Source organism: Triturus cristatus, chromosome 6 (genome assembly GCF_964204655.1).
Source record: "Triturus cristatus chromosome 6, aTriCri1.1, whole genome shotgun sequence".
NCBI classification, from domain to species: domain Eukaryota; kingdom Metazoa; phylum Chordata; class Amphibia; order Caudata; family Salamandridae; genus Triturus; species Triturus cristatus.
In genome coordinates this window covers 38,635,360-38,659,703 of record NC_140589.1, presented here as the reverse complement: position 1 = coordinate 38,659,703, position 24,344 = coordinate 38,635,360, and the positions used below count along the sequence as shown (strand labels likewise).

The 24,344-nt window shown below is 45.0% G+C and overlaps 1 protein-coding gene across 1 annotated transcript in view; it reads right to left on the bottom strand.

The window, feature by feature from the left end:
• The window catches only part of LOC146813711 (solute carrier family 22 member 7-like), a 238,364-nt gene that overhangs the window by 14,689 nt on the left and 199,331 nt on the right, over positions 1-24,344 (bottom strand). The window lies entirely within an intron of this gene.

Here is a 24,344-nt window from a genome sequence, read left to right as displayed (position 1 = left end):
CGCATAATGAACATATCTCTGGATGTTATGTTTGCACACATCTACCAACAAAAACAGAAAATAGCATGAGCTACCATGTCCTACCTGTCTCTAAATATGCGGGCTGTGTCCTAATGCGTGACATGTTCTTCAGGCAGCATAACATGTCCATAACTGTTGCAGCTCCCGTGAAGGAAATGGCAGTAGGACCGGCAACTGCAAGGCCTAAGACCCAGCGGGTGCCATGCATAAACATGCAACCAACAAAAAGAAATCAAGCAACATTGAATTCATTTGACAAAACAACTAGGAACAAGGAATGGAAAGACAGGGATGGTTGGGACAAAGGGGCTGAGGTAAACGTACCAAGGTTTAAGGTAAGACAACAGCTCATCGCACCATCATGCATTCAGCATGACAGAGGGACAACACCAAAAAAGCAAGCTGTGCTGGTGCGCCCCTCCCCCTTCAGGGAGCCATGCACCTTTACACAGCTACTGATGGGAAGGGAAGAATTGAAGAAATGCAGTTTTGGGTGGAGCATTGCAGAGTTAGCAAAGGGTGAGCAGGGACTAAGGAAATGCAATGAAAGGAATGACGCCACCAGTAACACCCTCAATTTTCGTTGGTGAAAGTAACTGCACACACACAACAAAGCTGTCACGGATTAGAAAGAGCGATCAGTAGTCTTCACCTGGACTAGTGGGTTTCAAGGGACTGTTTTTTTGTCTGCGGCCAATGGGCGTACTTCTACCTACCCTGTATTCTACTGGTACAGCAGTTGTTATCTTGCCTCCATCATACCACAAATGACACATTTTTCCGACATAGTGCAGATCACACACCAAGGCCAACAGCCAAGGAGAGTTAGGAGGACGCCAGAGTGGGTAGACAACGTCATGACAGGTCTTGGGGTGATGGTCCCTGGTGCAGGAGTGGTCTACACCACACAGAGAATACATCAGTTAGCAAGAATGATTGAGGACCTCGCTGACTCGACAGCAGCAGGGATGGGAAATATTACGGAAGAACTGACAGCTATGAGGGCCGTAGTGATACAGAACAGGGTTGCGTTAAACATCATCCTGGCCAAAGAGGGAGGAGTCTGCCACGTCATCAAGCAGGTGTGCTGTTCGTACATACCTGACAACGGCCGCAATATAGGCAATGCAATACACAAGATCATAGACATTAGGGACGAAGCACACAGCATACATACAGGAAACATGTGGGAAAACATAATGGTATGGCTAGCAAGCTGGGGATCATGGATATTGGAAGTGATTATTGTAATAATCACAGTATTAATAACACTCTGCTTGATGATCCAGGTTTGTCCAGCATGCTGCACAGCCTTTATAACGTGTTGTGCACGCTGTATGCCCCATATCAAATGGCATGGACCTCACGAACACCACAACAGTTCTGATGATGAGAGAGAGGAGATGGGGGTAAGGGGTTAGGAGATAGTGATTTGGTATCAGATGGGGCAATGTAGAAGCCATCTTTCTTTGTGTGATACCAAATTCTGTAAGCTTCTAGGCCCTGTTAAGTTGACATATCATTCACTGCAGTAAATGCTTGTACCTTGGATTCTGAAAAACAGCTTTAGTAATGCAAGGCTTACTCAAAACAGATACGTGACAAAGTAAGATGCTCGCTTAGGCACAAAACATTTCAGCATATCTCATTTCGCAATATTTCTGGTCATTACTTTTATGTTGCAATTATTAACTGGAATTATACTAGACTGATGTCTTACATTATAGTGGAAAGTCCCAGAAACTGCCTACTTGGGACACGTGGTCAGCAACAGTATGTTTCGGACCTTAAATGGTATATAACTGCTTAGGCCTTTGCTAATTGGTCAAATGAACTATGCTTAATTTGTACTACGTATGTTATGATGCTACATCCTTTGTGGTTTGGGCCTATAAAAACTGTTGGACACGTCAACTCTTTGGACATTCAGTGACTTTGCTGATGTCTCCGTGCTGCACGTTAATCCACTGTTTGGTGGTCTCCAATAAACCTTGCTATCTTTTGTGCTGATAGAGAGTTGTATGTGTGGTATCATTTCTTATTTCAGCTTCTACACACCCATCTAAGCCTCTTTTGACTCTTGCCTCATCTGGTTTTGCTTAACGTTCACTTCACCTTGCTGAGTCTCTGTTCTTCCAACAGTTTTGTCCCTGTTTTCTATTTTTGTGCCTTTTTTACTGCTTTCAGGTCTTCTCTGTCCCCCCCCTACTGATATTCTACTGCGCTCCTTTTGTCACTCAACCAGACATCGATCCCTCCACTGCTCCTGCACCACATGCCATGGTAGGAGCTTTCACCTCCACCCACTGCCGTTCTCCTACAGCCAGCCACCCTTAACCCCACACAAACACCATCAACACCCCCACTTAACACCACAAGCCACAGCAAACTCACACAACAACATTCACTCGCATGCATGCTACTGAATACACAATCACTCAGCAAACAGGCAACCGAAATCTGGGATATCCTGAGAAGCAACGCACTGGACCTCATCTTCATCACAGAAACCTGTCTCAAAACCACATCAGCACCCGACATCACCGCAGCAATCTCAGCAGCCTACAAAATGCAAGAGGGGATCGCATCCCCAATCCAGGATGAGAACTCACAATCATCTACAAAGAATCCAGCAAATGCTTAATATTTATGTAGAACGCCTCCCCTTTCATTGAACATCTGCACTTTAAGCTGCAAATCACCTAAAACTTCACCCTGAATGGAACTCACTCCTACCAGCCACACAGACCAAGAGCCACCTTCAACAGCCTCATCTCAGACTTCGTCGCTCCCTAAACATTGACTCCAAAGTTTACATACCTGGAAGGCAGAACCTACCCCTGCTCCAAAGTGCTCCTCAGTAGTATAGGCAACATCGGACTTACCCAGCTCGTCCCAGGACCAACACATGTCGCAGAACACGCACTGGACCCCATCTTCACCACCAGTGACTGCATCAAATACAACTCCACTTCACCATTCATGTGGACCGACCAGTCCATCTTCCACTTCCAATTCAACACACCACAAGTTAACATACCCACCAGTATCAGCCAACCAAGCTGCAGCTGGAGCAAAATCTCAGAAACAGACTGGCTCATCGCCCTGAGTACTGATCTAATGCCACAGACAACCTCAACAAGGATATCACCAATTTCAACAACTGGATTAAGAACTGCGTGGGCTGCCTCACCCCCATCGAACCTAACAAGCAAAGTAGATCCAACAAGCATGGCAGCTGGTACACATAGGACCTTTGCTATACAAAAGGGCACTGTAAACAGCTAGAAAGGTAATGGAGAGCCAACCACGAAACTACCAATAGAGCCACCTACAAGGCTGCATTCAGATGCTACCACCAGCAATTAAGAGACACCAAGACAAGAGCGCTAGCTGAATGCATCAAAGTTAGCTCAAATAGCTGCACGGAGATCTTCTTGATTGTCAAGGACCTCCCCACCCCCTCACCCTCTGTCAACAACATTGCCCCCTCTCAAGAACTCTGCAACAACTTATCAATCTTCTTGTACAGCAAAATCACAAACATCTACAGCATCAACTTGACCATAGAAAACTCATAGCCAATCCACTCATCACCAACGAACACTGCCTCCTGACTGAATAGACAACCCTCACAAGAGACAGCACAGTGACAATCATGCGGACCATCCACTCAAGGGCGCTATTGGTTCCATGCCTCCACCACATTTACAACTTGGGAAGATCACCAATCAGCAACACCCTCATCCACATCATCAACACCTCCATCACATCTGCCACATTCCTGGGTGACTGGAAGCATGCAGAATTCAGCGTACCCCCCTCAAGAAATCATCAGCCAACCCAAACCAACGTAGCAACTTCTAGCCAATCTACCTGCTCCATACCCAGCCAAAGTGACTGAGAAGGCCATCAACAAGCCACTCTCAACCCACCTCTAGAACTACCACCTGCTGGACAACACCCAATCAAGATTAAAAAAGAACCACAGCTTCGAAACAGCCCTCACTGCCACCAACAAATTCAGTACCATTCTGAACCAAGGAGAAACAGTGGACCTGATCCTGCCTGACCTGTCTGTGGCGTTTGTTGCTGTCTCCTACAACATGCATTGGAAAACTTCACAACATAGGCATCTAAGGATCTGCACTCAATTCAATATGCTGCTTCCTCATGGGAAGAACCCAAAATGTTATTGTGCCATAGTTCAAATCGGAGACTAAAAACCTAATCTGCTGAGTCCCCCAGGGATCGTCCCTCAGGTCCACTCTTTTCAACATCTACATGACATCATCTGACCTCAAGGCATCATCATCATTTCATACATCGATGACGCCCAACTCATTCTCTCCCTGACAGACATGACAATCACCACCGGAACCAGCTTCACCAACTGCATGACCATTGTAGCAGACTAGATGAGAACCAACTGCTTTAAACTGAATTTTTACAAGTCCTGCTCTTCAGGAACAAGACCTCTCCATGAGACTCCACTTGGTGGATTTTGGACCAACATCCACAGACCACGCAAGAAATCTGGGGATAATCCTAGATGACAAGCTCAATATGACAGCAAAAATCAACACAGTGAGCACTTCCTGCTTCCACATCCTTCACATGATACGAAAGGATGTGAAAGATCTCTAAGTGGCTGCCAGCACTCTCTGCAAGCAGGCTCGTCTATGGCAACACACTCTAGGATGGAATCTCTAAGAAACTCCTACAAAGGCTTCAGACCATGCAGAACACCACCTCAAGACTCGTACCTTACCTCCCATGTGCACCTACATTACACTGCACTGCAAGGAGATCCACTGGCTCTCCATTCACAAGCAAAGCTGATTCAAACTTCTCTCACACTCACATAAAGCCTTACACAACATGGGACCTGCATACCTAAAAAGTCGCATGCACTTTCACCAGCCTGCCAGACACTTTCACTCTGCCTCACTCACACACACACTCTGCATTCATAAAAGCAGAGCAGGTTGTTCCCCTACATTGTAGCCAAAACATGGAACGCCCTCCCACAAAACATTGGGGCCTCCTCCTTACTTCTTGAGTTCCACAAGAGGCTGAAGACCCGACTCTTCTAACTACCACACCGTCACACACCCGGTCAAGTGCTTGGATACCCTCACGGGTGATCAGTGCGCTCTACAAATCTACATAACATGCCTAAAATTACATCTAGTTAAATCATAACTTCATAGGTGAACTGTGGAGCTTAGAATTAGGTGCGGATGAATCTACAGCATGTGACCCAACCCTGAGGGGTCTGAGCATTTGTTATGATTTGGGAGTCATGTAAATTGTTTAATGGTCTTGATCCAAACAAATAGTAATTGTCTCCACTTCCTTCTCTCTGACATGTATGTCATAGACTCTTCTTGTTAGTAACACCAAAGCAAACAGTATCTCTTTTTTCTTTTAACAAAAGTACTAACCACACTTGTTGACCCATACCACTTTTACAAAATATACAAAGGTCAAACATTGATTCTTACACTTATTTGTGAATCCTAAGTGATTAACTAATTCAATAAGGGCAGAGTGATTGTGACAGTTCTCACCATCGTCCACCGTTTTCCTTTAGGGAAATAAAAAATTACAGTTTAATCGTCTCAATTTAGGACAAGCCAACAGGCATTAGGTGTTCCTACCCGAGTTGCATACATTTTCGTGTATCAGAGCCATTGTCACCCTCTTGGTACCTGAAGATAACACAATTTTTTTAAGCTATGTTCCTTAATTGACTTGACCGTAATGTTCTAAGTGTCACAGAGAAATATCAGTTTTATAGGACAGCCATTAGTTTCACCTAACAACAATGTCCCACAAACTCTCAAACACAGGAGAAAAGATTGTATTGATTGCATTGTTGCAGGTTGCTGTAAGAGTTGAAATCCTAAAAACCCTGACAGCCATTGGGCCGATGCATATGAATGAACCTGTAGACTTCAGTTAGTTGAAGGATGGAGTTCAACATCCAAGGAACTGCTTTTCATCAGTGGTGACTGGCAGGAAATGGGAGTAGGTGGTGGGGAAATATAGAAAAAAAAACACACACTTACCTACCCACGGCCGCCTCCGTCTCTCCTCCGACTTTGCTGACGAGTCCCGGAAGCACACAGGCTCCCCTAAACCAATCACAATCCTACAATGCAGCGCTGTGATTGGTCGGGGCGCTGTGGTTCGGCTCACACATGCGGATATGCAGCCTGTGAATGTGCCCTACTAGGCTGTGTATTATAGCCTGGTGGGTGGGGAATATGCAAAGTGCTCATTACTGTTTGGACGGCTGACCAAGCAGTCATGCGCACTTAGTGTGCATGAACCACTTGTCTTCCCTGTGCCACGAGCCCCGCCCTGCCCTAAAAGAGCCCCGCAGCAACGAAAAATAAAATGATACTAACGTTATTATCATTTTATTTTTCCCTTTTCCAGGGAGCAGTGGGGCGATGCTCCTCCGCATTAGTGGAGGAGTCGCCCCTGCTTTTCAGGTTCCTTGTGCCCCCTTTTACGCTACTGTCAGTACTGCTCCCTCTGTAGAGTTGAGCACCTCTGTTCCTGCTTACCCTTAAACTTTTCGCTTTATCTTGGATGTAACCTGGTACTTTTACTTTACTATATGTTCATGTGAATGGTGCAGAAAATGGACTACTATATGTTGGATCCTGGGCAAAGGCAAGCGTGTACTCCTAGGAGGATACTACCGGAGGGATTCAAATTATCAGAGGCCTTGCATGCACCCTGGGGATTTAGGACCACCTGCTATGCTTGAAGATCTCTGCTTGGTTGACAGAGAATGTTGTGGTAAGAGGTTTTTCTGACAAAGTGGAAGCACTTTGGCAAACCCGAGATGACAGCCAGTTTAATGTTTTTTTTCATACCCAAAAATACCTATGGTCGGTCAGGGGTCTATTTGAGCAAAACAAAAATTGAGCACCCCAGACACGTATGGAGAGTTGCTTTTCTCTGCTTGGATTCACCTTGTCCACCCTAAGCAGGAGGAACTTTCCAACAACATACCCAATCAGAAAGTATTACCTTGCCTGTATCTTCAGTTCTCTAGCATTGGTATTGTTCATGTATTCATGTGCTTGAATCTTCCCTGTGCTCAGAGTGGATGCTGTCAGTTACATACTGAAGAGTAACTTAAACCGTTTTGCATAGAAACAACTACAAACCAGTACACTTTAGTAGCCCTTTCACCTCATTTGAAAAGACAAGCAGTACAAAGGCAGTTCATTGTAGGAAGGCGATGAACCATGCTCACCGTAGTAGAAAAGGCCGCACAAAACTGCTTCTGTGCCTATGCATGTGTGGTAGCCCTTCCAGATTGCTACCCTGCAGAGGTCCACGCGTGGCACTCTGACATACAGGACTCCTCTGGTAGCGGTGCTTGCACTTTGGTTGACAGAGTTCTGTTACCTTTGGCATGAGAAAAGGTTGTTGCAGCGACCATCTAGTAATTCTTAACTTCGACAGAGGTTCTGCCAAGGCTTGGATGGCAAAAGAAGACCAAAGGTTGGTAAATAGTGTCTAAACTGTTTACTTCTAGCTCTGTAGAATTTCAAACATTTCCCCACATCCAGGGAGTGAAGGGATCTCAGCTGCATTAGATGGGGCTGGAAATAAGGACCTAATGAGAAAATGCTAATTTAAGTGGAAGTCTGTGGGCACCTTTAGTTCAAAGTTAAACATTTGTCCCTAAAACGACCTTAATCTTTGCAAACCTTAAGTGTGGCTCTTTGATGGTTAGCACCAGCAACTCACCTATCCTTCCGACAGATGGAAGGGCTAAACTTATTTCATTTCTGCAGATGGGTTGATCATCAGTGGCAAGAGCATAGGTTTCAGTTTCCAGGCAAGTGCTGGTTTTCTGACTGGTGAAAAGGCTCTGAAGATACCCTTAAAGAACACCTTTATCGTTCCATGTGGGAGTAGTGAGGGCAAAGAGATTGATGCTACCAGCACTTTAATGGAACTGTAGAGAAGCTAGACTTGGGCAATTGCAGTAGCTATCTATGGAATCACCTGATGCGGTTGCGAGGACAACAAATGCAGGTCTGTCTAAGTAAAGCAGACTCAACTCAACTTGGATGTTTTATTAGTGAGTGATGCTCTGGCCTAGATGACGATTTTCCTGATGTTTTCCAGGTTGCCTAATCCAGCTAGCTCTTGGTGCTTAGGAGCCAGGTTACTTAGACCTTTCTAGAGCAATAGCAAGAATGGGCATATGCCAGACGAACGGAAAGTACCAGAGAGACGCAGTAGTTACGTGAACCAGATCGCCCTAGACTAGGCTAACACTGAGAGAGATGCCGCTGTCCTCTCGTTTGACCTTGATGACTGTCTATGCAACAAGGAAAGGCATTGTTCCTCGTTATGGCCTTCCTATGTCTGCTGGCGAAGAACCAGTATTTGGGCTTTGATTTTGTCTTGATGACATCAAGATTTGGTTGATCCCACCTACTTACCACTGCCTCTGGCACAGTAGAATTTAGTCCTCATCTGTGGCATCTGCTGCTGCCCTGTTAAAAGAAGGACCCCTTTGTTCATGACTCTTGTAGTTGTTCTCTACTGAGAGAAAGGCTGTTCTAGTTTACCCACGACCAACCATAACTGTTGGACCTCTTGGGATAGGGCTGCTGACTTGGTACTCCCTTGTTTGTTGACATAATATATGGACATAGTGTTGTCTTTGTATATTCAGACTGGTGAATGCTGGACTCTTGATAGGAATAACACCAAGCCTCTGCTGAAAATGGCTCTTAATTTTGAGAACACTGATATGGAGAAACATTTCCTTGGTCCTCCACAGATCTCTTGCTGAGAGCCCCTGTTGGTCGCCCAACCCCACAGATTTAGAAAATGAAAGGTAGGGATGAAAATGTAGTCATTGGGCTTTGGTCATTTTCTTTTCCCGTCAAAGAAGGGAAAACTTCACTTGGTCCAGGACCTAAATTATATCCTCAAAAGAGCCTTGAGACCTGTGAACAAGCTCCTGTTTGCCACCCGCTAAACCCTGCACAATCCTGGCAACCACAAAAGCCTCAGGCCCAGTCACCAACTGACCATGAATCTCTGCATGTTGTAGATCTTCCAGGACAGTGCAAAGCAGCTTGGGTCACTATAGCCTGTGTTATACGCTTGCAGGAGATATTATAACGATGTCATATAGAACTAGGGATGCAGTTGTGTTCTAGGTTCTAGTAATTGAGCTACCGTTCCAAGGATGACAGTTGGAGTCTGACTGACTGAGAGATAGCCATACTTAAGTTGTAGGGAAACTGAACCAATAAACCAGTTCTTTACTCACCCATCTGCGGTGTCTTCAATGTGGGGTGTAAGAACCTGGCTGCTGCAATTGGACAACAAGATGTGCGAGACAGGGAAAGAAGACATGTCGCTGTGTGGAAGAAATCAGGCGGGAAGTCCCAGGCCGGAGTTACTCTCATAGGCAGAGGAGGCAGCATAGGGTCTGAATGACTCACCCTCAGGAGATTGGTAGGTTCTGACCTGCCCTGAGGACCAATTGGACTAGCCACAGAAGCATGCGGTTTCCTGGTACCCCTGCCATGCACAGTGTTGTCATCAATTATGTCATTTCAGATGTTGCAGTGATGTTATCAACAATGTCATAAAACATGCCATGAGTGATGTAATATGGGAAGCAATTAGCAGCGCATGGTAAAGTTGTGAGTTGCAGTTACTTTTACTGCATGAGTTATAGTTACTTGAGATAGCCACCAAGCTGGAGCTCGACAAAGAAGCTCCCAAGGTTGGAGTCATTAATGTATAAATATCCGCCTATGCCCTTCCATCCAACAAGATTAAAACCAGCTAAGGAACTAGAAAGGCGCGTCAAACGACTTCTTACTGGCAAACCTTATTTTTACGTAGGGTTTTGTGAAAAACCGGAATACACGTCCCGGCCGTCAACTTCATCTACACAGTACTAGGACCGCAGATTTCTGTATCTGCTGGCCCGTCTCGGCATTGGAGTGCCCCACATCGCATCGGCCCTGGACACCCATGTATTTCTGACTCTGGGTAGTATTATAGGGATTCCACTGTGAGATCCATTTCAGATGCCTGACCCACCTGCCGCCTGCAGTACACTGGCTCTAGCTGTGCACCTGCTGTCCTTCCCAATTCCAGCAGCCTCATAATGTGACCCGGCAGCTTCACAGAGTGGTCTCTTGCGGCTTAAGTGAGCGCTTCCGGCTGCTGCGTGGCATTGGCATGGTGGTACCGGCCCCGTCCCCAGTCTGCTGAACTTTGGGCCTGGTGTCCTTTGCATCTCTCACAGGCCCAAAGACTGGTACAAAGGCGAGACCTGTTGGAAGCAATATTGGGAGCTCCTCTCTCACTCCATGGTGCCCTGCCACCTCTGCCAGATGATGTAGGACAACCTCCCCCAGTTGGGAAATCCAGAGCTCAGCATGACCGGACGTGCCTTGAGCGGCTCCTCGTGATGCTGCACTTACTTTATACTAAAGTACTGCCAGAGGTTATCCCACAGCCTTTGTTCCAATGCTCTGTTTGGTTTTTGGATCGAAACTGTTATGAACCATCACTCCATTTTGGTGGCCAATCGCACACATATTTGTTGGCCACAAAATGGCGGTCTGCCCACAAATTAAACTCAGCAAACAAAGGATTCTGTCTATCCAGATACACAGATACTAAAGAAGGACCTATCGGTTAAGGGCCCGGCTACACTGACAGGAGAGAGGGATTCTATTACAGGACCGGAGGCTTCGGATTATGCTTTCTCTTTCTATACCGAATTTTAACAGCAGCCAATGAATTTTTTTTTCAAGTACAATAAACTACATATCCCACAATGCTTAGTAGAACCACCAATGACCATAGAGACTGTCCCAGTATAAGACACTCTTGAACATGAGCACTTCCTCTTTCTTTGCTGCTCGCAGCCGAGATAAGCGCTCCTTCTTTGTTTTCCTAATGTACTGCTATTGGTGCAACTTGCCTAGTTTATAGCATTATCGCATTACTGTGGTTTGCTGTATGCGGGAAATATGCCAGCATTGTTGCCTTGCTGTGATTACATCCTCTAGAGAGGTCCCGCGGTCGCGTGTGCGCTTGCGTACCTTCGGGGACCCTCTGCTTCTTGTTTAAGAGCCGGCTTGTGGCGTGTACGGGGGCAGCTCCGGTGCAGCTTCCGGGCCGCCGCAACCCGTCTGTGTCCAGATTGAGCCTAGGAGGTGCGCCTCCAGTCATTGTAGCAGCGCTCTCCCTCATCAGGCCCGCATTCCTGAGAGAACTGGTCGTCGCGTAACCCATTTGGGCTCCTTTGGGCTACGAGACCCCTAAAAATAAACGCAGAGAAGTTAAAAATCTTACAAGAACCGCAGATTTGCTGATTTCTGTTGGAATTACGCCCCTCCTTGGCAGGAATAAATTGGAAGGCCTAGGCCGGGTGTACGCCAAGTATCATATATATATATATATTGAGTGTGGCTTTGCCTACGCCCTACCGGGCTGGAATAATAGTGACTACAGCTGGGCTGAGGTGTTTGTGAAGGTGTGCACAGTGGTTGACTCCCCCCTCTGTAATTCCTTTGGAATTTATTGGATTAACTGCGTTCTACGCATTCTATCTGCGCTTCCTCTCGAAAAGCTCCATTATGGAGGATGGGGTCGCTCTTGAAGATGAGGATTACTCGGGGAACAACATTTACAACGCAACTTTTACAACGCACTACACTTACAACGCATTTTTTACAACGCAACATCCATTACAACGCATTCCATTACATAGCATGACACTACAACGCATTTTTAAAAACTACCTTTACAACGCATTCCATTACATCGCATACTACCTTTACAACGCATACCATTACAACGCATAATATTACACTACACTATCCAACACTTACCCTACTGTTGCACCCCCTGGAGTTAGAATAGTAATTTTTACCCCTATACTATCCAACACTTACCCTACTGTTGCACCCCCTGGAGTTAGAATAGTAATTTTTACCCCTATACTATCCAACACTTACCCTACTGTTGCACCCCCTGGAGTTAGAATAGTAATTTTTACCCCTATACTATCCAACACTTACCCTACTGTTGCACCCCCTGGAGTTAGAATAGTAATTTTTACCCCTATACTATCCAACACTTACCCTACTGTTGCACCCCCTGGAGTTAGAATAGTAATTTTTACCCCTATACTATCCAACACTTTCTCTACTGTTGCACCCCCTGGAGTTAGAATAGTAATTTTTACCCCTATACTATCCAACACTTACCCTACTGTTGCACCCCCTGGAGTTAGAATAGCAATTTTTACCCCTATACTATCCAACACTTACCCTACTGTTGCACCCCCTGGAGTTAGAATAGTAATTTTTACCCCTATACTATCCAACACTTACCCTACTGTTGCACCCCCTGGAGTTAGAACAGTAATTTGTACCCCTATACTATCCAACACTTTCCCTACTGTTGCACCCCCTGGAGTTAGAATAGTAATTTTTACCCCTATACTATCCAACACTTACCCTACTGTTGCACCCCCTGGAGTTAGAAAAGTAATTTTTACCCCTATACTATCTAATACTTACCTTAAATGCAATTTAATATTATGCGTTGTAATGGTATGCGTTGTAAAGGTAGTATGCGTTGTAATGGAATGCGTTGTAAAGGTAGTTTTTAAAAATGCGTTGTAGTGTCATGCTATGTAATGGAATGCGTTGTAATGGATGTTGCGTTGTAAAAAATGCGTTGTAAGTGCATGCGTTGTAAAAGTGTGCGTTGTAACGACATACATCCGGATTACTCATACTATGAGGAGCAGCAGGGTCCCCTTTTGGAGGACAGGTTGGTAGATGCCATCGACGCATCTGTGCAGCAGTCCGTAAATCGAGCTATTGAGACTGCAGTCTGTCAAACGGTGAACCAGGAGTTAGCAGCGGCCTTTAAGCCTATCAACGATCAGCTGGAAAAATTCGCAAAGCGGCGCGGTTTCCAGGCCCCTGATATTACAGGCCCGGCGCGTAAATCATCGGAAGGCATGGACAAGGCCAATGCCCCCTCATGACCTCATGCACAGGCCTTGGCTTCTTTGCCCCAGACCTCCAGAACGGATCATCAATATTCTGCGCCAGCTTCAGCGCCGCCTGCGCCCACTAAACCCCAGGATATTTATGCGGGTACAGACACAGATTCCTTGACCCACAAGTCCCCTCCCAGGAAGAAGAAGGCCAAGAGGGCGCATGTAACCACCCCCGATCCCGTCAAATTCTTTTAATGGGTCCTTTGTTGGTTATTCTACGCAAGATGCTATGGAGTTCGGAAGGTAGGTGTCTCCATCGAATTCATCTTCATTTGATTCTCTATAATTTGGAAAAGTGAGTCCTTTCGATTTTAATCCCCTGGACATTGTCCATCCACGGTCCTCAGACTGGGCTCCAGGACTGGAGGTCTCAGAATATTTCCACCAAAACCTCTGCAGGCATTTTGATAAGGAGATGCGCAGTAGACTGTGTTCTGAGTGCCCCTGCCCCAACCTACCGAATAAGGTGGCCGACACACTAGATATTGACCCCAGCAAGCTGGCATTCATAAAGAAATTAGCGAAAGACCCCAAAAAAGGGATAGATCGCACCTGGCGGGGTTGCCAGGACAAACTGCTGCATATGCCAGGGCCCCTGGCCAAGATCTTGAAAATGGCATTAGTGGCCAGGGAGACCGGAGTTCTGGTGGACCCCGATATTTTGGCGGGATGGACACAAAGAGCTATTTGTTTTGTGGGCAATGCGAATTGCGCCATCTCAGTGGAACGATGCAAATCGTTATTACTTCGGATGGACTCCAACCTGACGGGGCCGTTGATGGAAGGCCTGCTGCTTGGGGATCAATTTGTGAAAGACGTGACAAGATACGTGGGTACCTTCATGTCATTGGACAAGGCCCAGACGAACATTAAAAAAGTTTTCCAGGCTGGCCTTTTGGATGGGCCGGGCGAGGCAGAGGCCGCTCGCCAGACCGTCCATACCATTAAGGCCCTCCCAGAGGCAGTTACAGTCGCAGTAGAGGAGACTGGGGACTGGGGCGGTACCTTCGACCTGACCAGATGATCCTTCTGCCGCTATCACAGAGGAGGCCAAAGGGGCAACTTTCAGCCCCAAAAAACCTCAGGTAGGCGTGCTTGCTTTAGAATCACACCCTCTGGGGGGGTCGGATTTGTTTGTTTCTACACAATTGGTTGGCACTTACACAGGATGCATGGGTCTTACAAAAAGTACAGGGTTTTCATATAGAGTTTTTTCAGACCCCAGCACAAGAGTTCATCCCACAGTGGTTGTTTTTTTCTCAACAAGACAGAAGCAGTATAGAGCGCGAAATAGCAGACTTGGCGCAGAAACGCGCTGTAGCTTACTGCGACAGCAGTCCCGTGGGTTTCTGCAGCAATGTCTTCCTGGTGCAATAAAAGGGGAGGTGGACACAGGCTAGTTTTGAATCTAAGAGTTCGACCAATTTGTCCAATACATACATTTCAAAATGGAGAGTGTCCATTTATTGACAGACATTCTGAGACAGGGGGATTGGATGGTCCGTCTGGAGCTCAAGGATGCCTATTTAACTGTGCCGATCTTTCCTCCACACCGGCGCTTCTTGCAGTTCCAGTGGCAGGATAGTTGACTGGAATATTTGGTCCTGCCTTTCGGGGGTCTGCGGCAAGGAAGCCAAGGCTCCTTGGTGTTTCACCAAGTTGATGAAGCCAGTGACCGCACCCCTCCGTAAACAGGGTGTTCGTCTGATAATTTACCTAGACGACATACTCATCATGGCAGCAACTCTCTACCTAGCAGTCAAACATCTCCAGATGGCAATTCAGCTTTTGGAGAATCAAGGCTTAGTGATTAATGCGTCCAAGTCAATCCTATGCCCGACTCAGTCGATAGAGTTTCTGGGCTTTGTGATCATTTCTCAGACAGCCCAACTTAAGTTGCCCAAATCCAAATTGAGAGATCTGTAGAAAGAATTGAAGGCAACATTGAGCAAGCGAGTCATGTCGTTGAGAGCTATCGCTCGCCTGGTGGGGCTTCTAGGCTCTTCAATTCAGGCAATTTTTCGGGCCCTCTACATTACCGAGCCCTTCAGCGGCTAAAGATACAGCACCTTCAGAAGGGACTCTCATACTCAGATCAGGTTCCCCTTACAGAGGAAGTCAGGGAAGAGCTCAAGTGGTGGCTAGCCCATGTAGATGGCTGGAACGGCCGAGCCATATTCGGCTCTTGCCCCAAAGTAGTGATAGAATCAGATGCCAGCCGGTGGGGCTGGGGGGCGGGATGCGGGGAAGTAATGACAGGAGGCAGATGGTCTCTCAAGCATTGCATATCAATTGCTTGGAGCTCCTTGCGGCATCCTTTGTGATTTGAATTCTCTCACCCAAGAGAGAATCTCGTTGCATCCTTCTCAGGATGGACAACATACCAGCGGGGAGTTACATCAACAAGCTAGGCAGGACCAGGACCCAGATGTTGGCAGAGATTGCCATGGATTTTTGGCATTATTGCCTGTGTCACCAGCTCACGGTGATAGCGGAGTACCTTATGGGTCAGGACAATACAATAACGGACTGGAATTCCCGTCACTTGAGGGACTATAGCGAATGGCAACTCCATCCCTCGCTTTTTCACATGATCCAATTCATATTGGGGCCCTGCGAGATAGACCTCTTTGCCTCCAGACTCAATCATCAATTGGAGTCCTTTTTCAGTTGGAGACCAGAACCTCTAGCCAGCACTGGTTTAAGACGCTGAATTATGCGTTTCCCCCCTCATTCCCAGGGTAGCAAACCAAGTAGTTTACCAGCAGGCAGAGATGATCTTGGTCACCCCAGTGTGAAAGGCACAACCGTGGTTTCATATTCTATTGGAGCCAACGTGCGACTTTCTGCTGCTCCTGCCATGGTCTCCGACGAGGCTCCGGGAGCCTCAGGGGGAACTGCATCCACTAGTCAGGTCAGGGCAGTTTTCGCTGATGGCCTGGAGGCTTTCAGGCAACAGTGGACGTTGCCAGGAATTTCGAAAGAAGCTTCAGAGTTCATGCAACAACAGCTAACCCCTCCGGGCAGTCAACCCTGACACAGCTGTGCGCGGCTGAGGCGGGTTGCTGCTCCTGGAGGTTTGACACAGGGCCTGGTCACTCGGAAGCCAACTCCCCATCCACCGTGCACAGCCTTTGACAGTTCATTAGCAGGGTTGGCCATGGGGAGTCACTGTGCACAACCTTTTTTTGTTTTTTGTTTTTTGTTTTTATCTCGCAGGATTGCGAAACCCCCTCAAAAATTATTATACATATTTTTTTATTTGGGCCTGTGGATCTGTGAACCTCTCCTCTGCCCCCTTGTACTTTATTTTTAAAATTTTCAGGACATGGGGACCTTGTTCCCATGTTCTGAAACGACGGGTGCAACATTTCTTTTCGTGTTGCGGCTAGCCAATCAACGCACAAACTCCAGCAGGACATACGTAACCCTCTCGCTCCCATGGTGGCAAAATGACTTACGGGAAAAAAATTCCTCACAACCACTCAGATATCTCCATTAATGAATTCCCATGACCAGGGCATTGACAAGACTCTTGTTAACCCAGCCGTCCAGAAATGCAAATATTTTTTAATTCTTATTTTGCAACACCTACTGTACGGATTTACACCAAAACACACAAAGCATGCTTTTTGGGCCAAGATACAGCTTCCTGCCAAATTTGGTATAATTACGTTCAACTATTTTTGCTGTATCCCTTTTCAAAGCTGTCTATTGGAAATGCATTGGGATTTTGTGTTTTGGGACCCCCCTCTTTCTCAGCTCCACTTGACAGATCTTTCCATTAAGAAACTAAGCAAAAAAGAGCACTTTTTGGAAACTTCCACGAAGATTCAACAAACTGCACCAAAGTTATTAGCAAATCAAAAAAGGCATTTCTTATGGAAACACCATCCTAACTATAGCTATAGACTGGCAACTGTGATTCTATAATATATAACATACAGGGGATTCTTCAATCCTTGTTTTAAAAGCCTGTTTCTAATTCCTTTAAAATCAGTTACTTGTGATGCACCGAGTCGCCATTATACAGAAAATGCTGTTTAAGGAACAAAACGAAACGCTGCGTTTCTTTCTTCTGCTCTGTTTTTCTAGCTGTAACATGACAAGCAGAAAGGGCACATTTATGGCAACATGTATCTATTTTTCACTCCTAATGTAGTTATAGCGAAGTTTAGAAATGTTCTGTGCCTTTTTTTTAAACTGACCAATTAAACAAAATCTAATATATTTTGCTACAAATATCTAACAGTTGTTTTGCTGTATTTAATTTTGCACAAGATATGCAATTTTTATTCCTAATGTTTGCAAACTTGCTTTCTTTCTTATGAAAGAACTAGACAACAACGATTTAAGTGGTATGCGGGAGAGGTGATGATGTGACCATGTATTATAAGGAATAAAGTAGTAACATCAGAGTTCCATAACCTTATAAATAAACTCTGCTTTAAGCCTTGTTCCTCTATATGGTCATGGAACTCCTCGATGACTTGCAAGGTCCTACCTTATAATGTATGGTAAGGGGTACTTTATCACACACACATACACACACACACACGCACGCATGCACACACACACACACACACACCCACCAGCAATTGCACTTGTCGCCCTTAGGATAGCTCACCAAATTACACACACTTCCCAAACTCCACCTTTTTCAAACCTCCAACTTTACTACATAATGTTTTTTATGTATCACCTTATAGTGTCTTGAAAACCTGCTGTTCTACTTCTTAATCATTCAGCATGTCCTGAGAATGAACAAATCCTCTAAGTCAACTAAGAGTTCCTTCACTCCTTTACTGACACTGTACTACCTCATTGATCTTCTTTACTGCTTACTGATCAACCCATACACATCCTTTTTGGCTTAGCGACAAAGTAATCTCTTTCCTACCAGGTTCTCTTCTTTTAATAGCCGCAAATGGTGACGGTCCAGTTGCACAATGAGGTGTTATTTTTAGTGATCAAATCAATTTCTTTAATTGCTCCCACCAAAGCAGCTCTTGGCCAATGGCAGCCAAATATTCTCAATTACCAAGTAATTGACTCTATCATTACGTTTGCTAAAGTCCTGAATAATGCTAACCAATCGCGCTTAACTCCTACTGTACCTAAAATCTCAGTGATACCTTCAGAAATAAACTGCACGGTTCTGCGAAACTATTGTCTTCAGAATATCCCAATCCATGAATTGTCTTCCAAAAATCTCTTCAGTATTAACATGTTCAAGCGTTGTAACAACAAACCATTTGGTATGCTAATCACATAATATCAATAAATATCTATTCCTAGAGCCCAGTCTATCAATAGGATACAAAAAGTATATTGCTATTGTGTCTCATGGTTTTTGGGGAAATATCATGCACCCTTTTGGGAACTGCCTGGCAACACTGGTTTTAACGCTCCATTCCTATCCATGTTGTGCCACCTAAATGATTGTCTCATCTCCTTTTTGCCATACTGCAACTAGGATGTCCCATAGTGGTATTTTGATAAACCTTCGCCTTCATTTCTTTAGTTGAACTATCTGCAAATCCTTAATAAATTGTGATCCTGTGTGCTTAAGTCATCTTTCACTTTATAATACAATTATATATTTACTCCTAATGCCTCAGAACTATTCCACCCTACTTTCAGCCACTCTCTCTTTCTTCTGCATGGAATTCTCATTTGCAGACATTTTTACTCTTCTTCAAACCAGGTTTTTTCATTGTTGACTTCTAAAATGGCTCCCTCATCCAACTCCAAAATCTGTTCAATACTCTGCTGATAGTCTTGATTATCAGCTACTACTTTTGTAAGCCCTCTCGCGTAGTCCAACGGACATACAGTTCGCATCCATCTGGAAATCTGTGGTGTAACCACCCTTTCTGGACTTTTCCCTATTTGAAGTGGCTTGTGATCCCTCCTGACTCTAAAGGGTGAGCACCATACAAAGAACCTAAAGCGACTGATACCCAGAGCAACACTAAGGAGCTGTTATCCATCTACAACATGTGTTATTATCACTTCTACTTCAACATTTCGTGTGTCAGTTGTCAGACATCTTTTTCTTTTTACATCAAAATGCCACGAGGATGGAGCCTCAACAATACCCTTCTTCGCCCTCTAAAATGTCTCTTCAATCTCAGTGCTCCACTCACATATGGAATTTTAGTTCATCAATATCTGAGCAGTTCCACCACTTCAGGAAAGTTCATTACAAATCTCAAAAAATATCCTGGTAGCCCAAAAAATACATTCAACTGTTCCTTGTTCATGGGTCTGGTGCATTGCTGCCCTTTGGTATAAATATATTAGCTAATATTTCAGGACCAAAATGTGTCACTTTTTCCTCTTCTCGGTTGATGCTTTTCCATCTTTATTGTTAGTCGATATTTCTCCAACATCCTCAGAACTTCATCCAGTATATCATCATGCTTTTTCACGTTTTTCCCAGTATATCGGCCTGGAAACAAAGTTTTTGTAACATTCCATCCAATACCTTTTCCCTTGCCCACTGAAACACTCTGGATGCTGAGGTAAGTCAAAGGGCATTCTGCGATATTGAAAGCCTCCTAATGGTGCCAGGAATGAAGTTAAGGCTGTTCATTTCTCATGTAATCTAATTTGATGGTATGGAGAAGACATGTCTAATACACAAATTTTGACCCCCTATAAACGTTCAGCATCTCGGATATGTGTGGAGAGGTTGCCTATCAACCCCTATGTTTTTATTCAAATTATGTTTGTTGATGCATTTACATATTTCCCCTCTCCCTTCAGTGTCAGTACTATAGGTGCCAACCATTTAAAGTACTAAGTAGGTTCTACTAAACCCTCCTTCTTGTAATTTGTCACTTTCCTTTTGCAGCGGGTCTACCATTAAGTTGCAAAAGTGCCTCATGTGCCTCTCTACTACCATCTCCAGTTCCTAAGTGTTAGGATTTAAGTCTTGTTCAGCTTCCGGTCCTTCCGGTGCCACCACCCCAATAGTTCTGACCCATGGTCCATGGTTGCTCACATCAACATGCCCGTAGACAGCTCTCTTCTCAAACCTCATCGCTGTCTGGTTCGTTCTAAGATTCTGCATTCTAAAATCTGTCTCTATACCTTACTCCTCTTATGTCTGATCTGTCCAATTTAGACATATCTGTTCCAGTACTCATCTCATGTAGGTTTAGTCGAAGCCTCCATTATTTTGCCATCAATATCCATGTTGCAAAGAGTTTTCTTTCTATTTTATCGGAACTTTCTCTTTGTATCCCTCCCAACTTGCATACCTTTGATGTTTCTTCTTCCTCTGCAATTGTCACCTGAATTTTTTACTGCACCTTCAGATCTTTTGTTTTCATTGCTTGTGATGCAAACCATAATGACCTCTTTTACCAGAGTGCAGGGATTTCACATTTCTTGCCCCAGACATGACACTAGAACCGAGGTGCGCCGAGGAATCACCCCGGTAACCTTTTTTCCACACTGTAAATTCATTTTTTACTGGTTCTATCTTACTAGTCTTTATTTATTCCACATTTTCACTTTTTACCACCTCAAGCGCTTTTCGTTTCTCTGACAAATCAGTCTTTAAGCCACAGGGCAGTATGTTCCACCCACCTGGCTATTTGAATATCCTCTTCCAATATAGGATTTTTAGTTGATAATTTCTCATTTATAATACTGTTATCTCATCGTATGTTCAGGAATTTAAGGAGCCTTCCGTAAAACTTTGTGAGTCTCTTTTGAATAGACGTTGAATGAATGTTTGTGCTGTCCACTGTTGCCTCTCCTTTCCATATCTCTGTGTATTTTGGGCTGTGGATAACTAGCCCATGGAAGTGGGAAACCCATATATGAGGGAATACTTTAGGTAGTGCGATGAATAGGTTACAGTTGTCTGTCTTTAGTGGGACATACACAGCATGATTAGAAGGGTTCAACCAGCGGGATGGCAGTGGGATATCCCAGAGGGTGATGTATGTGAGAGAAACCCTTTACAACCTTACAACGGTTTCATAAATCTCAATTTGTGAGTTCCCTACAATTGACACATGAACTAGAGGCTTAGTGACCCCAGCTGGTGACACTCTTGGAATACAAACCGCTGGAAGCTAGTAAGAGGAAAAATAATTAGGGGTGGAATTTCGGAATTGTACCATTCCTCTATCGGCAACCATCCCACTGGTATGCTGGCCCTAAGATCACGATAGGGGAAAGATTTGTGCCCCATGCACCAGGCATATTGAAGGGACACACTACTTACGCCTCACAAGTTGTCCATACCAGCTAGGCTGTGAATAGAACAAATTAAGGGGCATATCAACAAGGGCATTATCTTTGCTTTTTTGGCTTTAAAAGCCAAAAAAGCAGAGATAAAACTAGCGCCCTATCAACAACAGGGTGCTAACACGCAAATTTGCATGTTAGCACCCTTTTACTCTACGCTTCCCCTTGCATCTCTAATGAGATGCAAAGGAGGCGTTCCAGAGTAAAATAATAGGAGAAATGTCGCTAAGCGACATTTCTCCTATTATCAAGAATGTCGCTAACCCTGTTAGAGACAAAAAAAGCAGCGCTAACCGCGGTTAACGCTGCTTTTTTACGTCTGCTAATTTTCAGACTTAGCCATGATATCCTATGGAAGGAGAATATCATGGCTAAGTTTGCCTGTCCCTATCAACAAGGTAACGTGTGATTATCGCTGGGTTTCCAGCGATAATCTCACGTTAGCCTGTTAGCGTGTAGAATTTTATCGCTATTGAGATAAGCGTTGCTAATAGCACGCTATCTCAGCGATAAAAATTCACGCTAGCCGACGATAATAATCCAAGCGCTAAATGCGCTTTGCGATAATTATCGTCGGTTGTTGTTGATATGCCCCTAAATACCTCTATATGACTCTATATGACTCATTCCACTCATTTCACTCCTAGGCAGCACTGGAGAATGAAAAAAGTGTGCAGGATGACAAGTGGAAATGATCGGATTTGGTCACATCGAAGGGTAACGTCCAATTATCAAAACACACTGATGCAAAGTGATTCCGGTTCTTGGGGGGGCCCATTGATTCCATCACCCAAGGTGATACTACTGGGGGGGAGGAGGGGGGGTTCCAATGAGAATGGTGGCCTTTGGAGACAAGTGACCTTGATGGGCTTGGGGACACTGTTTGTCCAGTGGGGGGGGGGGGGGGAGGGTGGCATACCCTGAGACAGGCAGCACCTGCACTTGGGACATTATAAAGTGGTATGGACCAGTGCTCCAAAATAGAACCGTTGTACCAGACGAGAGGATGCGCGACTAGACACAAGCAGACACGGGTGTCCACAGTCCAGCTGGGATCATTTTCAATTGAGTCCAACATTGGAGACAACCGGATTGTGTGTGTGGTTCTGTTAAAGGATCAATCAGACAACTTTATTAGACTATTGTTGTTTCACACTTTGCAAACAAGCATTAATTTTATCTTTCGGACTGAAGGCTTGCTTTTTGATTCTTCTGCACAAAATCCATACAAAGAGCTTTAATAAAAAAAGAAAGACTGGACATGTGGATGTTCGATTGTTCCTGAAGGAACTCATGTGCAGGTGGCAGTGGGCTCTGCAGACATTCAAGAGGATAACCCTCCCAGCATGGATCTGTACTTGCAGACTGACATGGTCTGAAGCTGTTGGAGTGCTTTTGTCTAGGCAGTTGTGCCATAATGTTCTCTGATTGGAAACTTTTCCCGGCTTTCACGTCTATGATGCCTAAAAGGATCAATACCTGATCGACGGCATTGAGATGGCTTTTCAGTGTTTATAGTGAATCCCCATCAGTGCTAGACATGGCTGCTTTCTTTCTGTTCCTCCTTTTGACAAATAAGTTGTCTAAGTTTGGAAATACGTAATGGCCCGTGAGTTGTGCGGAAACTGGGGCTAGACATTTGGTGAAGATGCAGGATTTTAATTTCAGGCTGAAGGGATCTCTCAAAACTGCTGGTGGGAACTGGCTACTTGAAAGCCCAGCTCCGTTCTTTGTTTGGATGCGCTGCAGTGTGGGCAGATGCATGACAGATCTAGGGATGTGATTTACTCTGCCTACTGAAGTATCTGAAGCATGTCCTGGGTGTTACTGACAGCTTCCTTAGGTGCTTTAGACCTATCATGCACCTCCATTTGCATGATTTTTTATTGACAGCAAGAACCTCAAGAAGAGCCCCTGTTGCACTGAAATTTGGGGAAGGGAGCATATTATGGGAGCTGTGTGGAAGGTGATGTCTATATGAACTCCAGTGTGTGTCTATAATGAGCCATGTCCATAACCCATTGGTCCATGGTAATGGAAGCCAATGCCACTAGAAAGGAAGCAGTTCTTCCTCCGTTATTGTGAAGGTGGCGGGAAACAGTATTCATTGCTGGTACTGAATCTCTGTTGCCGGGGTCCTGAGCTGTACAGTGACAGCGTCCTCTCTTCTTGGTGTTGTATGAGTTTTCCTCTGTGATAACCATTGGCTTTTGGATGACTGATGGAAGAGTATGGCCTTCTGTAGAAGGAGTGTTGTTTAGTAATGCTGTGGTTTGTATGATTGACAGGAACCTCTGAATGGATTGGTAGCTGCCGGCCCTTAGTCACAAAATGAATTTTGCCTGATGCCATGATGGAGTTTTGTGCCTCCAGTATAAAGGAGCTGAAGTTTGCTAGCTCATGGAACCCTACATTACATATCTCCATTAATGCTCTTTCCCCTTCCTTGATTATATCCTTAGCATCCCCTCCCGAATGGGTCTAGGTTTGTGCCAATGTCACTCTGCATGTTATGTTATGTAATGTTAATGATAACTTATAAAGCGCACGTACACCAACAGGTTTCTTGGCGCTGGGAGATACCTTATTTCATCCTTTAGAGACAACGTCCAAAGAGAATCGGGTCTAATTGTGAGCTTGCACGAAAAGCCAGGTCTTCAGCTTTTTCCTGAAACACAGATGGTCCATTTTTAATCTCAATGACAAAGGCAGGGCATTCCAAAACTTGGGTCCCTGAAAGGAGAAACGTGATCCTCCCAAACGTTTACTTCTTGAAGCTGGAACCACCAGAAAATGATTGTACATGTATCTTAACGTGCGCGTAGGATAGTATCTGTGAACTTTTGAGGCAATGCACTCGGGGCCAGTGCCATGAATGGCTTTGGACAGTATACAGCCTGTTTTAAACATTGAGTGCTGCTCCACAGGGAGCCAATGCAGTTTCCTCAGCAGCAGT